The sequence below is a fragment of the Canis lupus genome, chromosome 10, assembly GCF_011100685.1.
Source record: "Canis lupus familiaris isolate Mischka breed German Shepherd chromosome 10, alternate assembly UU_Cfam_GSD_1.0, whole genome shotgun sequence".
Lineage (NCBI taxonomy): Eukaryota > Metazoa > Chordata > Mammalia > Carnivora > Canidae > Canis > Canis lupus.
Genome location: NC_049231.1, coordinates 36701015 through 36716345, shown reverse-complemented (window position 1 = coordinate 36716345; position 15331 = coordinate 36701015). Strand labels below are relative to the sequence as shown.

Genomic DNA, 15331 nt, shown 5'->3' with positions numbered 1-15331 from the left:
TGGGCTAATGGCAGCTGTTTTTGTATAAACTTGTTGAATCAATATGGTTGTACACCTGAAACTAACATAACATTATGTGTCAGTTATACTCAAATATTAAATATATGTGTGTGTGTGTGTGTGTGTGTGTGTGTGTGTGACAATAATATATATCATGTTCTTGAAAGGCAAAACAATGTAAAAATGTTAATGGTACCAGCTGGGTGGCTCAGTGGTCAGGCATCTGCCTTTGGCTCAGGTTGTGATCCCAGGGTCCTAGGATCAAGTCCTGCAACAGACTCCCCACAGGGAGCCTGCTTCTCCCTCTGCCTATGTCTCTGCCTCTCTCTGTGTCTCTCATAAATAAATAGATAACATCTTTTTTTTTAAATGTATTATGAGCAACTATATGCCAACAAATTAGGCAATCTGGAAGCAATGGATGCATTACAGAAACACAGAAACTACTAAAACTAAAAAAAGAAGACATAGAGAACATGAAAACACCCCTAACCAGGAAGGAAATTGAAGTGGGAATCAAAAATCTCCCAACAAAAATCTCCCAACAAGGGACACCTGGGTGGCTCAGTGGTTGAGCATCTGCCTTTGGCTCAGGGCATGATCCTAGATTCCCAGGATTGAGTCCCACATCTGGCTCCTTGCATGGAGCCTCCTTTTTTCCTCTACCTACGTGTCTGCCTCTCTCTGTGTCTCTCATGAATGAATAAATTAAATCTTTTTTTAAAAAGTCTCCCAACAAACAAGATTCCAAAGCCAGATGGCTTCCCAGGATAATTGTACCAAATATTTATAGAAGAACTAATATCTATTCTTCTGAAGCTGTTTCAAAAAATAGAAATGGAGGGAAAACTTCTAGACTCTTTCTATGAGGCCAGCATTACCCTGATCCCAAAAACCAAAAGACCCACTAAAAAAGAAAATTACAGACCAATATCTTGAAGAACATGGATGCAAAAATTCTCATCAAGATACTAGCCAATAGGATCCAACAGTATATTAAGAGGATTATTCATCATGACCAAGTTGGATTTATCCCCGGAATGCAAAGGGGGTTCAACATTGATAAAACAATCAACGTGATAGATCACATCAATAAAAGAAAAGACAAGGGCAGCCCAGGTGGCTCAGTGGTTTAGCGCCGCCTTCAGCCCAGGGCGTGATCCTGGAGACCCAGGATCGAGTCCCACATCAGGCTCCCTGCATGGAGTCTGCTTCTCCCTCGGCCCGTGTCTCTGCCTCCGTGTGTGTGTGTGTGTGTGTGTGTGTGTCTTTCATTAATAAATAAATAAAATCAGAAAGAAAGAAAGAAAGAAAGAAAGAAAGAAAGAAAGAAAGAAAGAAAGAAAAAGACAAGAACCATATGATCCTCTCAATAGATGCAGAGAAAGGGATCCCTGGGTGGCGCAGTGGTTTGGCGCCTGCCTTTGGCCCAGGGCGCGATCCTGGAGACCCGGGATCGAATCCCACATCAGGCTCCGGGTGCATGGAGCCTGCTTCTCCCTCTGCCTGTGTCTCTACCTCTCTCTCTCTCTCTCTCTGTGACTATCATAAATAAATAAAAATTAAAAAAAAAATAAAAATAAAAAAGACTGTCTGTTAAAAAAAAAAATAGATGCAGAGAAAGCATTTGAACAAAATATAGCATCCATTCTTGATTAAAGCACTTCAAAGTATAGAGATAGAGGGAACATACCTCAATATCATAAAAGCCATCTATGAAAAGCCCACAGTGAATATCATTCTCAATAGGGAAAAACTGAGAGCTTTCCCCCTAAGATCAGGAACATGACAGAGATGTCCACTTTCACCACTATTGTTCAACACAGTACTAGAAGTCCTAGCCTCAGCAATCAGATAGCAAAAAGAAATAAAAGGCATTCAAACTGGCAAAGAAGAAGTCCAAATCTCCCTCTTCGCAGATGACATGATACTGTATGTAGAAAACCCAAAAGACTCCACCCCAAGATTGCTAGAACTCAAATAGCAATTCAGCCCTGTGGCAGGATACAAAATCAATCCATAGAAATCAGTAGCATTTCTATACACTGACAATGAGACTGAAGAGAAATTAACAATCCCATTTACAATCCCATTTACAATTGCACCAAAAACCATAAGATACCTAGGAATAAACCTAACCAAAGAGGTAAAGGATCTATAGCTAAAAACTACAGAACACATCTTAATGAAATTGAGGAAGACACAAAGAAATGGAAAAACGTAAAAAAAATAAATAAATAAATAAATAATAAAAAATAAATAAAAATAAATAAAAAAAAAAGAAATGGAAAAACGTTCCATGCTCATGGATTAGAAGAATAAATATTGTGAAAATGTCCATGCTACCCAGGCAATATACATGTTCAAGGCAATCCCTAACAAAATACCATGGACTTTCTTCTCAGAGTGGGAACAAATAATCTTAAGATTTGTAAGGAATCAGAAAAGACCCCCAATAGCCAGAGGAATATTGAAAAAAGAAAACCAATGCCGAGGGCATCACAAGGCTGGATTTCAAACTGTATTCCAAAGCTGTGATCATCAAGACAGTGTGGTACTGGCACAAAAACAGACACATAGATCAATGGAACAGAATAGAGAACCCAAAAATGGGCCCTCAATTCTATGGTCAACTAATAGTCAACAAAGCAGGAAAGAATATCCACTGGAAAAAGGACAGTGTCTTTAAGAAATGGTGCTGAGGAAATTGGACAGCCACGTGCAGAAGAATGAAACTGGAACTTTCTCTTACCATACACAAAGATAAGCTCAAAATGGTTGAAAGATCTAAATGTGAGACAAGAATCCATCAAAATCCTAGAGGAGAACACAGGCAACACCCTTTTTGAACTTGGACATATAACTTCTTACAAGATATATCTATGAAGGCAAAGGAAACAAAAGCAAAAATGAACTATTGTGACTTAATCAGGATAAAAAGCTTCTGCACAGCAAAAGAAACTGTCAACAAAACTAAAAGACAACCTACGAATGGGAGAAGATATTTGCAAATAACGTATCAGACAAAGGGCTAGTATCCAAGATCTATAAGGACCTTATTAAACTCAACATCCAAGAAACAAAAAATACAATCATGAACTGGGCAGAAGATATGAACAGAAATTTCACCAAAGAACACATACACATAGCCAACAAGCACATGAGAAAATGCTCTGCATCATGCCATCAGGGAAATACAAATCAAAACTACAATGAGATACCACTTCACACCAATGAGAATGGCAAAAGTTAACAAGACAGGAAACAACAAATGTTGGAGAGGATGTGGAAAAAGAGGGAACCATCTTACACTGTTGGTGCAGTCACTCTGGAAAACAGTGTGGAGGTTCCTCAAAAAGTCAAAAATAGAGCTACTATATGACCCAGCAATTGCACTACTGAGTATTTACCCCAAAGATACAGAAGCAGTGAAATGCCAGAACACCTGCACCCCAATGTTCATAGCAGAAATGTCCACAATAGCCAAACTGTGGAAGGAGCCTCAAAGTCCTTCAACAGATGAATGGATAAAGAAGAGATGGTCTATATATACAATGGAATATTACTCAGCCATTAGAAAGGACAAAGGCCCACCATTTGCTTCGACATGGATGGAACTGGAGGGTACTATGCTGAGTGAAGTAAGTCAATCAGAGAAGGACAATCATCGTGTGGTTTCACTCATATGGGGAATATAAGAAATAATGAAAGGGATTATAAGGGAAAGGATGGGAACCTACTGGGAAAAATTAGAGAGGGAGACAAACCATGAGGGACTCCTAACTCTGGGAAATAAACAAAGGGTTGCAGAAGGGGAAGTGCATGGGGGTTGGGTAACTGGGTGATGGACACTGAGGAGGGCATTTGATGGGATGAGCACTGGATGTTATACTATATATTGGCCAACTGAACTTAAATAAAAACAAATATAAGAAAATTAATTAATTAATTAATTAATTTAGAAAACAAAAAATAGAAATGGAAGAAAAACTTCTAAACTCTTTCTATGAGACCAGCATTACCTTGATCCCAAACTGGACAAGATACCATCAAAAAAATTACAGAATAATATCCCTGATGAACATGGATACCAAATTCTCACCAAGATACTAGCCAATAGGATCCAGGAGTACATTAAAGGATTATTCACCATGACCAAGTGGGATTTATTCCTCGGCTGCAGGGACGGTTCAACATCTACAAATCAATCAATATGCTACACCACATTAATAAAAGAAAGGATAAGAATCATATGATCTTCTTAATAGATGTAGAAAAAGCATTTGACAAAATAGTGTCCTTTCTGGATTAAAACCCTCCACAATGTATAAGTAAAGGGAACATATCTCAATATCATAAAAGCCATCTATGAAAAACCCACAGCTAATATCATCTTCAATGGAGAAAAAGTTTAGAGCTTTTCCTCTAAGGTTAGGAACACAACAGGGATGTCCACTCTCACCACTGTTATTCAACATAGTACTGGAAGTCCTGGCCTCAGCAATCAGAAAACAACAAGAAATAAAAAGAATCCAAATCAGCAAATAAGTCAACTTTCACTCTTCATAGAAGACATGATACTCTAGGTAGAAAACTCCAAAGACTCCACCCCAAAATTGTTAGAACTCATACAGCAATTCAGCAATGTCACAGGATATAAAATCAACACATAAAAATCAGTTGCATTTTATACACTAACAATGAGATAAAAGAAAGAGAAATCAAGGAATTGATCCCATTTACAACTACACCAAAAACCATGTAATATCTAGGAATAAACCTAACCAAAGAGGTAAAAGATATATACTCTGAAAACTGTAGAACACTTATGAAAGAAACTGAGGGAGACCCAGAGAGATGAAAAAATATTCCATGCTCATGGATTGGAAGAACAAATATTGTTAAAATGTCTATGCTAGGGAAGCCTGGGTGGCTCAGCGGTTTAGTGCTGCCTTCAGCCCAGGGCATGATCCTGGAGACTCAGAATCAAGTCCCACATCAGGCTCCCTGCATGGAGCCTGCTTCTCCCTCTGCCTGTCTCTCTCTCTCTCTCTCTCTCTCTCTCTCATAAATAAATAAATCTTTTTAAAAAAATCTATGCTATCCAAAGCAGTCTACATGTACATTCAATGCTATCCCTACCAAAATAACACTAGCATTTTTCACAGAGCTGGAACAAAGAATTCAGAAATTTGTATAAACCAGAAAAGATCCTTAATAGCCAGTTATGTTGAAAAAGAAAACCAAAGATGGAGGCATCACAATTGCAGACTGCAAGCTCTACTACAAAGCTATAATCCTCAAGACAGTACGGCACTGACACAAAAACAGACACATTGATCAATGGAAGAGAACCCAGAAATGGACCCTCAATTCTATGGTCAACTAATCTTTGACAAAATAGGAAAGAATATCCAACTGAAAAAAGACAGTCTCTTCAACAAATGGTATTGGGACAACTGTTCAGCTACATGAGAAGATGAAACTGGACCATTTCCTTACTGCATACACAAAAATAAATTCAAAATAGATGAAAGACCTGTGAGACAGGAATCCATCAAAATCCTAGAGAACACAGGCAACGACCTCTTGGACCTCAGCTACAGCAGCTCCTTGCTAGACATGTGTCCAGAGGCAAAGGAAAAAAAACAAAAATGAACTATTGGGACTTAATCTGAATAAAAAACTTTTGCATGGCAAAGGAAACAATCGACAAAGCTAACAGACAACACACAGAATGGGAGAAGATTTTTGCAAATGTCATATCAGATAAAAGGCTAGTATCGAAAATCTATAAAGAACTTATGAAACTTACCACCCAAACAACAAAAAATCCAGTCAAGAAACGGGCAGAAGACATGAACTGACATTTCTCCAAAAAAGACATACAAATGGCTGACAGACAAATGAAAAAATGCTCCACAATGCATTTGAAGCATTGCTCATCATCAGGAAAATACAAATCAAAACCACAATGAGATACCATCTCACACATATCGGAATAGCTAAAATTAACAATTCAGGAAACAGCAGATGTTGACTAGGATGTAGAGAAAGGGGAACCCTCTTACACTGTTGGTGGGAATGCAAACTGGTGCAGCCACTCTGGAAAACAATATGGAGGGTCCTCTAGAAGTCAAAAATAGAGCTACCCTAGGACCCAGCAATTGCACAGGTATTTATTCCACAGAATACAAAAAGAGTGATTTGAAGGGGAACATGCACCCCAATGCTTATAGCATCAATGCACACAATGGCTAAAATATGGAAAAAGCCCAGAAGCCCAGGGACAGATGAATGGATAAAGAAGAAGTGGTATATATGTGCAACGGAATATCACTCAGCCATCAAAAAGAATGAAATCTTGCCATCTGCAATGACATGGATGGAACTAGAGGGTTTAATGCCAAGCAAAGTAAGTCAGTTAGAGAAAACCAAATACTATATGACTTCATTCATAGTGGAATTTAAATAACAAAATATTTGAACATAGGGGAAAGGAAGGAATATAAAATAAGATAAAAATGGAGAGGGAGGCAAACAATAAAAGACTCTTAACTATAGGGAATAAACTGAGGGTTACTGTGGGGAGGTTAGCAGTGGAATGGGGTGTCTGAATTAGAGGCATTAGGGAGAGCACTTGATGTGGTGAGCTCTGTGTGTTATATACATGAGTCACTGAACTCACTGAACTCTACCCTGAAGGAAGTAATGAAGTATATGTTAACTAACTTGAATTTAAATTTAAAAAAATCAGGGGCTAACACTTGAACCAAATAAGGCTGACATCTTACCAAAGTCTTCCCATTAAATGAATAGATTCCAGGGGGAGCTGGGTGGCTCAGTTGGTTAAGCATTTGCTTAACCAGTGCTCAGTTGGTTAAGCATCTGCCTTCAGCTCAGGTTATAATCCCAGGGTCCTGGGTTTGAGCCCCATATCAGGCTCCCTGTTCAGCAGGGAGCCTGCTTCTCCCTCTCCCTCTGCCTGCAGCTCACCCTGCTTGTGCATGCTCATGCTCTCTCTCTCTCTCTCAAATAAATAAATAATCTTTAAAAAAAATTGTTTAAATAAAATAAAATGAATAGATTCCTAATGAATCAATGATTTAAAAGCAAAAAGAAATTAAAGAATTACTTTGAATCTCAGAATAAAGAAGCTCTTGCAAAGCAGAGCACAAAACCCAGAAGCCATAAAGGAAAATATTGACAAATTTAAGTATGGATATATTTATATACATTAACTACCAGAGAAACAGGCCACAAAGTTAAAAGACAAATGATAACTGGGGTATTGAAATACATGTGCAAATATTTGGTTTCTTATATGTAAATGGCTTCTATTCAAACAGGGTACGTTTCTCCTCATAAACTAATAAATATCACAATGTTGGAGAATACCCAGTGCAGAAGGGGTATGAGGAAGCAGATAGATGCTCATCCTGTAGTGGGAGTGTACTTCTTTTCTTGGAGGAAATTTGACTGTATCTATCAAAACTTTAAATGTACATTTCCCTGCCCTACAATTTTGCAGTGCAGATCTGATCATGAAACTTTCCAAAACGTATGTCCAGAAAAACTCTCTACAGCCTAGGGGACTGCTTAAATAAACTATAAGTGTATCTTTCCAATGGAATAGAGTAGTCACGCAAAAGAGTGAATGAGAAGGAACATCTGTAGGCACTCAAATCAAAAGCTACATGAGCTTTACTAAGCTTAGAAAAGCAAGATACAGGGGCACCTGAGGGACTCAGTCAGTTAAGGGTCTGACTTTTGATTTTGGCTCAGGTCATGACCTCAGAGTCATGAGGTCAAGCTCCAGGTTGGGTTCCATGCTCAGTGGGGAGTGTGCTGGAGATTCTCTCTCCCTCTCCCTCTGCCCCTCCCCCCTAATAAATAAAATTGTTTTAAAAAGCAAAGTACAGAGCAGTGTGTTTAGGATGATCTCTTCTGGATAAACAAGATAAAATAGAGAAATAAAACAGAGGTGATTGATAGATAAAGGATAAAAAATAGATAGTACACCTACACACATATTTGTGTAACCTTTTATTGGAAAGATACATTAGAAAACATTGACAATTGTTTACCTTTGGAAAAAAGAGCTGAGAGTAGAAACAGAGGGAAGAAAGACTACTTTCCAACCTATCTTGTCTTTGTGTTTTTTTGTTTTTGTTTTTAAATATTTTATTTATTTATTCATGAGAGACACAGAGAGAGACAGAGAGAGACAGAGAGAAAAGCAGAGACACAGGCAGAGGGAGAAGCAGGCTCCATGCAGGGAGCCTGACGTGGGACCCGATCCGGGTCTCCAGGATCAAGCCCTGGGCTGAAGGCGGCGCTAAACCGCTGAGCCACTGGGGCTGCCCCATGCCTTTGTGTTTTTAAATTTTTTCTTACTTTCAGTTTTGAATTAATGTTAACAAGTTAATAGGTCATGGAATTATGTTAACTTTGATTTTCTTCCTATACTTTAGAGATTTTTTTGAACTGAATAAATACCATTAGTTTTAAGCCCATCAAGCCATCAGGTTTCTTTAAAAAAAAAAAAAATTTACTTATTCATGAGAGACACACACAGAGAGGAAGAGACATAGGCAGAGAGAGAAGTAGGCTCCCTCCAGGGAGCCTGATGTGGGACTCAGTCCCAGGACCCTGGGATCACGACCTGAGCTAAAGGCAGATGCTCAACCGCTGAGCCATCCAGGTGTCCCAAGCCATCAAGTTTCTATATAAATGTAGTTATTCATTCAGTAAATACATACAGATTGGCTACAATGTGCCAGGCACTGTTCAGTGACTGGGGACACAGAGTCATCAAGTCACATCTCTGCTTTTGAGAAGCTTATGATCTTTTTGGTGAGAGAGATGCTCATTCAGAGATTTACTGACAACATTATATCACGAAGTGTCATGGAGGTTCAGATCAAGGGATGACCCTACATCTCCTGTTCACCCAGGAAACAACAAGTTTAAATCCATTATCCTGTGAGAATTGCTAAAATTAAACCCTTTACTCCACTAGGTGATAGATTATACAGTCACCTGAGGAGAGGGGCAAAAAACAGTGTAGAGCAGGGGACAGAGGTCAAGGAGGACCACCACAGGTCAAGCTTACCACCAAGGAGGTGAGAAGCTTCAGCTGAGTCTTGAGGAATATCCATAGTAGCTTGCTGGGCTGATACACAAAATACCATAGACTGAGTGATTCAAACAACAGAATTTATCTTCTCATAGTTCTGGAGGTTAGAAATCCAAGATCAAGGTGTTGCCAGGTTTGGTTTCTCCTGAGGCGTCTCTCCTTGGCTTACAAATTGCTGCCATCTTGCTGTGTCCTCACATGGTCTCTCCGTGTGCTCTCTGCCCTAATCAACCCTCTTATAAGGACATGAGTCAGACTAGATTAGAGTCCACCCTAACGACTTCACTTTAACTACTCAAAGACCTCATCTCCAAATATACATTCTGAAATACTAAGGTTTAGGACTTCAAGATAAGAATTTAGGGAAACACAATTCAACTCATAACAAGATCCTGGCCAAAAGCTAAGTTGGGAGGTAGTCCAGGCAAAGGCAACTGTAACTTGCTAAAGATTGCAATGGAAGTATCATTTTCTCTTGACCTTTAACAAATGTGTCTGAATTTCTTTCTAGACTCTCTTTTGAGCTGACTAGTTCCCAGCTACACGTTCCAAGAATGGTTACAAGCTGAGGGCCAGACACTCCAAGCCACTCAGGAGAGACTAGTTGCACTCATTTTCCTACTTGGTTAGGAAAAAGTCCTAACTATAGCTTTGCTGGGAAAAGTCTCCATGTCAGTCATGAGTTTCCAAGCAGCCAAGCCTGATTTGGTTCCAGTTCAACTCCGGAGCGAGATTCACATGCTTTTGCCCCACCCAGCCTCCTAACTTGGCAATCATGAGTCTTCCCTTAAGGAGACGTGAATTCTCTGAAAATACCAACGCCCCAGCATGCCTAGCTGGCTCAGCGGTTGGGCCGGCCTTTGGCCCAGGGTGGGATCCCCAGTTGCTGGATCAAGTCCCACATCAGGCTCCTTGAGAGGAACCTGCTTCTCCCTCTGCCTGTGTCTCTGCCTCTCTCTGTATATGTCTCTCATGAATAGATAAATAAAATATTTAAAATACCAACATCCCGTAGAACACCTTCAGGACCCATCTCAACTAACTCCCTCTCTATACACTGTCCTGTGACCTCCTATCCCAACCAGGACAAAGAACAGACTCTGGGGACATGCAGATGGGTCATGGCCCCTATCTCAGGAAGTTCATTAATTAAAGAAGAATCTATTAAAGAAATACACATTGAGGTAGTAAGTTTCCCGGGCGTGGGACTCCATCACTAGAAAAGTTTACTTTTCTCCCCTAAAATTTTTTGTTTTGTTTCATTTTGGTCTCAAATACAAACTTACCTAAAATTATAGTCCTATCCCTTTCTGAAAGTTGAGTTTCACTCAACTGCATTTTTCTTCTTCACCTGGAAGGAAGGAAGAAGTCAGTGGGCAGCCAGGACAAGCCCATTATCCACAGATCAAATGTGTTCACAGGCTCCAACATGCCCTCTACTTCCTCATAATCAGGTAAATAATTCTTTAATCCTCTTGTTTTTAAGCCCACCAATGATGAAATCATGTGATATCTCACAAGTAACTAGTGAGTCTAACTTTCTATGAAAATGCTTCTTTTGTGGACAGAAATTAATTCAGGTGTCCAAATAGTAAGTCAATACACCCCAACAGGTGTGTTCACTAAAAAGGTGCCAACAGGTAAGGCAGCTGGGATCTGTGACTGGTTTTTTTCCCCATGGATGCCACAGGTCTGTAATAGCATTAACCAGAGTACATGTTCCCATAACTGTTGCCAAAACCTATACTCCAGAATGAGTCTATAAAGTGAACGCCTTTGTAACATTATTCCAAAGCTGAACAAATTCCAATAAGTAATTATGTGACTGCAGAAGAGTTTCTGAAATTCTCTTCCTCTTTGGCATTCCTGTGTCCTACCAACCATTTTCCAACAGCAGTCAGTGTGCTCCCTGTCTGGTGTAAATCACAGCTCTGGTTTTTAGCAAGGGACTCAAACCCTTCAAAGGGGTCCTCTTAATTTAGAATAAAACCCACACTTGCTTTCAGTCCCAAAATCTGCTTAACCTGATCACCATCTACTTTTTGATCTTGCCCCAGGTCAGTACACTGGAGCCTTCTATTGGCTCAGAAGCAGGTAATGCCCTGAGTCTTAGGACCTGCTGCTCTGTCGGCCTGCTATTCCCTTGTCAAGGCTCTTGGCTAGCCTGGCTTCCTTCCCGCCTGAATTCCACCACCTCCAAGAGCACTTCCATGACTCTCAGCTCTTTATCATGTCATGACCTCATTGCTCTTTATCATGGCTTTTCTTATTTCTTCATAGCATAGCACCTGCTACAATCTTGTTTATCATTTTGTTGTTATCTGTCTCCCTGTACCAGATGTGAAGCTTCATCGCATTCAGGAGATGCCTAGCATATGGAAGTTATTTAGTAACTATCTGTTGGACAATGGATCGATGCATGGATGGACAAATAAGGACCATTTATCTACCTAAGAGTTCAGACAAAAGACTCCATAGTTTTCTAGTTCTGAACTATCTAAGTTCCTATACTCTGTATTTCCCTACATGGTACCCACAAACCCACTTACTATTTAAATTATTATAGTCCAGATGTGAACAGCAGTCCAGCCTTCGCTGGTCACTTCTCCCTGAGGATTCATTCTGCCATCCTTCCCATTGGCTAGTTCAGTTAGAAGTCCTGAGGCATTTCTACATGGGTAGCAGAAGCAATTATTAAGTTTTATTTGTGGTTCACAATTGAACACATCATCCAGATAACTGTGATTTAAGTTCTGGGTGTGGGCCTCAAGAGTTGATGAATATTAACAGTGTTGTTGAAAGTTCAGAACATAAAATTTCCAGAAATTGCCAATCCTTGTAAAGAGAGGTATATGATTTCTACCGTCTCACTCTTTTCTCCCCAGAACAAACAGAAACAAACAGATTTCATAAACTGAAATCAAATATATAGTATATTAGAATTTAGTTTTATAGTTCAGAGCAAGGATCTTCAGTAAACACTTGGCTTACCTATCTTAGTAGGTAAGATAATTGGTTTAACATATAGAACCTTAAAGTATGGTTTATTTAGACAGTTATGTTTACCACTCTAATTTCATAATCTAATCTAATTTTATAACATAAAGTCATTGCTTGAAAATGTGGAGAATTCAATGGATCTAATATATCCCATTCTGTCTGTTCAATGTGAGCATCTTGGCACTGAACTGTAATGATCACCTTTACACTTGAAACTTCTCTTTCCACTGTGGTAAGAACAGTATAGTGACCAAGAAGCTTTGAACCTCAACTTCCTGGCCAAAGATAGGATTCTGGGGGGTTATTTAAGCTCTGTTAGACTTAGGTTCCTTATCTGTAAAATAGGAAAAACGATAGTATCTCTCTGGCATGATTATGGTCAGAACTTTAAAATTATAATAATACAAGTAAAGCACTTCGAAATTGAGCCTAATATATATTAGCCTTTAATAAGTGTTAGCTCCTTATTGTTTGACTTAATTCATTTGGGGGTTCAGTTTCCTTACACGGTAATTTCTGTAAGTGGGCAAATATTAAGTTTTGAAAATATCAGAAAAAATGCAATTTAAACTGAGTGAAATAAAATCAGAAACAAATGTAGCTATCACTTTGTGAAGTAAATAAAAGCAAAGAGATTTTTTTAAATGTGTAAGATAACCCTGCAGTGTGTCCAGAAGGATATTTTATGACTATAGAATTGTGTGAGGCACCCAGGGAGTCCAATGAAACAAACAAAACAAAATAAAAATGCTTAGTTTGCAATTATCAATGAATGGAATTCTAAACAAAGAAAATCCACTGCATTTTTAACTTTTGGCATATCCTATCAGAGCATTATGTACACTATAAACCAGGGATGGCAAATAGGTTTCATCTTTTAGCCTACTACTATCAATGGCAAGTAATGGAAGTGACTCTTTGGAACATTGTTTAAGGAGGATTCTGAGGACACATCAGAGTTCATTGGAAAGAATTCCTTCATCAGTTTTCAAAGTACACTACAAGTACAGGAGGAAAAGTGACACTGTGCATGCCACAAAATTACTCCTCCTTATAATTCCAAATTTGCAATTCCAAAATAGTTTGCCAGTGTCAGAAAATGTATAGTCACAAAGCAAAAACAGTTTGGAACCAAAGGTCTGTGTTGTCAGTGAGATCTGCTGGAGATAATCACCAGAGCTTTCATTGGTTATTTCCTTCACCACCTCTTTCCATTGTGAAGCATAGATATAGCCTGATCCTTGACCTACCTTAAGCAGATCCTATATCAAGGGAACCAAGGCACAGGATCAATGTAAGTCCTGCTCCACCGGCCCTCCTGATCTGTGGCACACTTCTGAAGCTTTGAAATCACAAAGCATCCTGGAGAAAACACCTAAAGCAAACAGAAAGGAAAGATCAAGGTCTCATTAAACTACTCAGCTGGAATCTTGTGAGTATTTCCTGAAAGTCCTTATATGAAATCACCAGATTAGTTTCCCTCTAGAACAGAGAGCAAGGTCGGGAAGATGGGAAAAAAGTCTCTTAAGCTCATAAAGGAAAAATAGGGGATCCCTGGGTGGCACAGCATTTTGGCGCCTGCCTTTGGCCCAGGGCGCGATCCTGGAGACCCGGGATCGAATCCCACATCGGGCTCCCGGTGCATGGAGCCTGCTTCTCCCTCTGCCTGTGTCTCTGCCTCTCTCTCTCTCTCTGTAACTATCATAAATAAATAAAAAAATTTAAAAAAAAAAAAGGAAAAATATGTTTTTCAAAGATCTGAAGGAGAAAACAATTTTAGTCCCATATTCCCAAGGCCTCTGTCCATTGATCATATGGTGGCCTTACTGAATTAAAGTATAACTCTTTCCTCAAAGTTAAGTTAAATTCCCCCCGAGCATACTATTGCTAGGTCCTTTGCCTCCTCCAGGTGGGAGACACTACTGCTCCACCTCCATGGAGTAAGGCTTCCAATCTGAGTCTGTCAGATAACTGTGGCCATCCTTTAAAAAAAAAAAAAAAAAAATGAGAGACACGGAGACAGAGAGAGAGAGGCAGAGACACAGGCAGAGGGAGAAGCAGGCTCCATGCAAGGAGCCCGACGATCCCAGGTCTCCAGGATCACACTCCAGGCTGAAGGCGGCACTAAACTGCTAAGCCACCTGGGCTGCCCAACTGTGGCCATCCTAAAACAGGGGTCAGACCAACCAAGGACAGTCAGATCCCAGGTTCTCTGCCAAGAGTATCATCCTTGAGCCAGATTTCCCTGCTTGTTCACTGCAAGTTGTTTTGAAAAAAAAAAAAAAATCAGGTTCACTGCAAGTTGTTCTGAAAAAAAGGTTCAGCCCAGGCAACTGCAGACACTTTGCTCTGACCTTCTGGAATCACAGAAGGCCCAGAAAGTTCTTTATCAGGAGACTGGAAGGGCAATGGGCAGAAGGAGAGTCCCAGGCATAGAGGAACTTCTGCCCAGGTAGTCGCGACATTCCAAAGCCACAGGAGAAACAGGAGTCGGAGGTTGTACAAGGCATTTTATATTACCTATATCTTGCATAAACCAGGCTCAGAGGTTCTCTGAAAGTTTCACCCTTTACTTCAGTTGACCTGTTACTGAAGCTTCCCACCCCCACCCCAAGATGCCAGAACTTGGGTGGTGAGGACAATCCCTGTGTGCCCAGCATGATTAAGTCAGCAGATTACCCTGTCACCTTCCAGAGCTGAACCTCTCCCTCAAGTGGGCACTCATAGTGTCCTAGAGGGACCTGCCCCCCGCCCCGTAACCTCCTGAAAGCTGCTCTACAGGGCAGTGTGGGCTCCTGAGCCCTTCACCCTGCGTTGGAGCCCCACAAAAGTGCGTGAGGATGTAGTAAAATAGATGCATAGGGAAGCAAGATGCATCCCTGGCCCAGCAGAACACATTCACATTCCACCAGGACAGAGCACCAGCCCCAGAGGTCTGTCGGGGCACTCAAAGGCTAGTGTCCTGGGCAAATCTTGTCACACGCAAACCTTCATTGCCTTAGCTGTGATCAAGGTTGTATCCAAAGGATCTGAAATTCCCTTGGGAACCAGGATGAAAGTTCCACCTTCACCGTGTACAGAAGAGCTGACCCCATGCCAATTCCCTTTTCCCACAAGGAAATCTATAGGCTGGGACTTTGTCTGTAAGTAGCAGTAATGATGATGTACAGTTGGGGTTAGGGGTGGGCAGAA

The 15331-nt window shown here is 40.2% G+C and overlaps 2 protein-coding genes across 4 annotated transcripts in view; one reads left to right on the top strand and one right to left on the bottom strand.

The window, feature by feature from the left end:
- The window catches only part of LOC106559386, a 74018-nt gene extending 64209 nt beyond the window's left edge, over positions 1-9809 (bottom strand). For both annotated transcript variants that reach the window (XR_005365711.1, XM_038550868.1), the window contains exon 1: positions 9116-9809. The gene's annotated coding sequence lies outside the window, so the exon portion shown is untranslated. The remainder of the gene's footprint in view (positions 1-9115) is intronic.
- Positions 9810-13375: 3566 nt separating this feature from the next.
- Positions 13376-15331, top strand: part of SULT1C3 (sulfotransferase family 1C member 3) — a 34179-nt gene continuing 32223 nt past the window's right edge. For both annotated transcript variants that reach the window (XM_038550865.1, XM_038550866.1), the window contains exon 1: positions 13376-13571. The gene's annotated coding sequence lies outside the window, so the exon portion shown is untranslated. The remainder of the gene's footprint in view (positions 13572-15331) is intronic.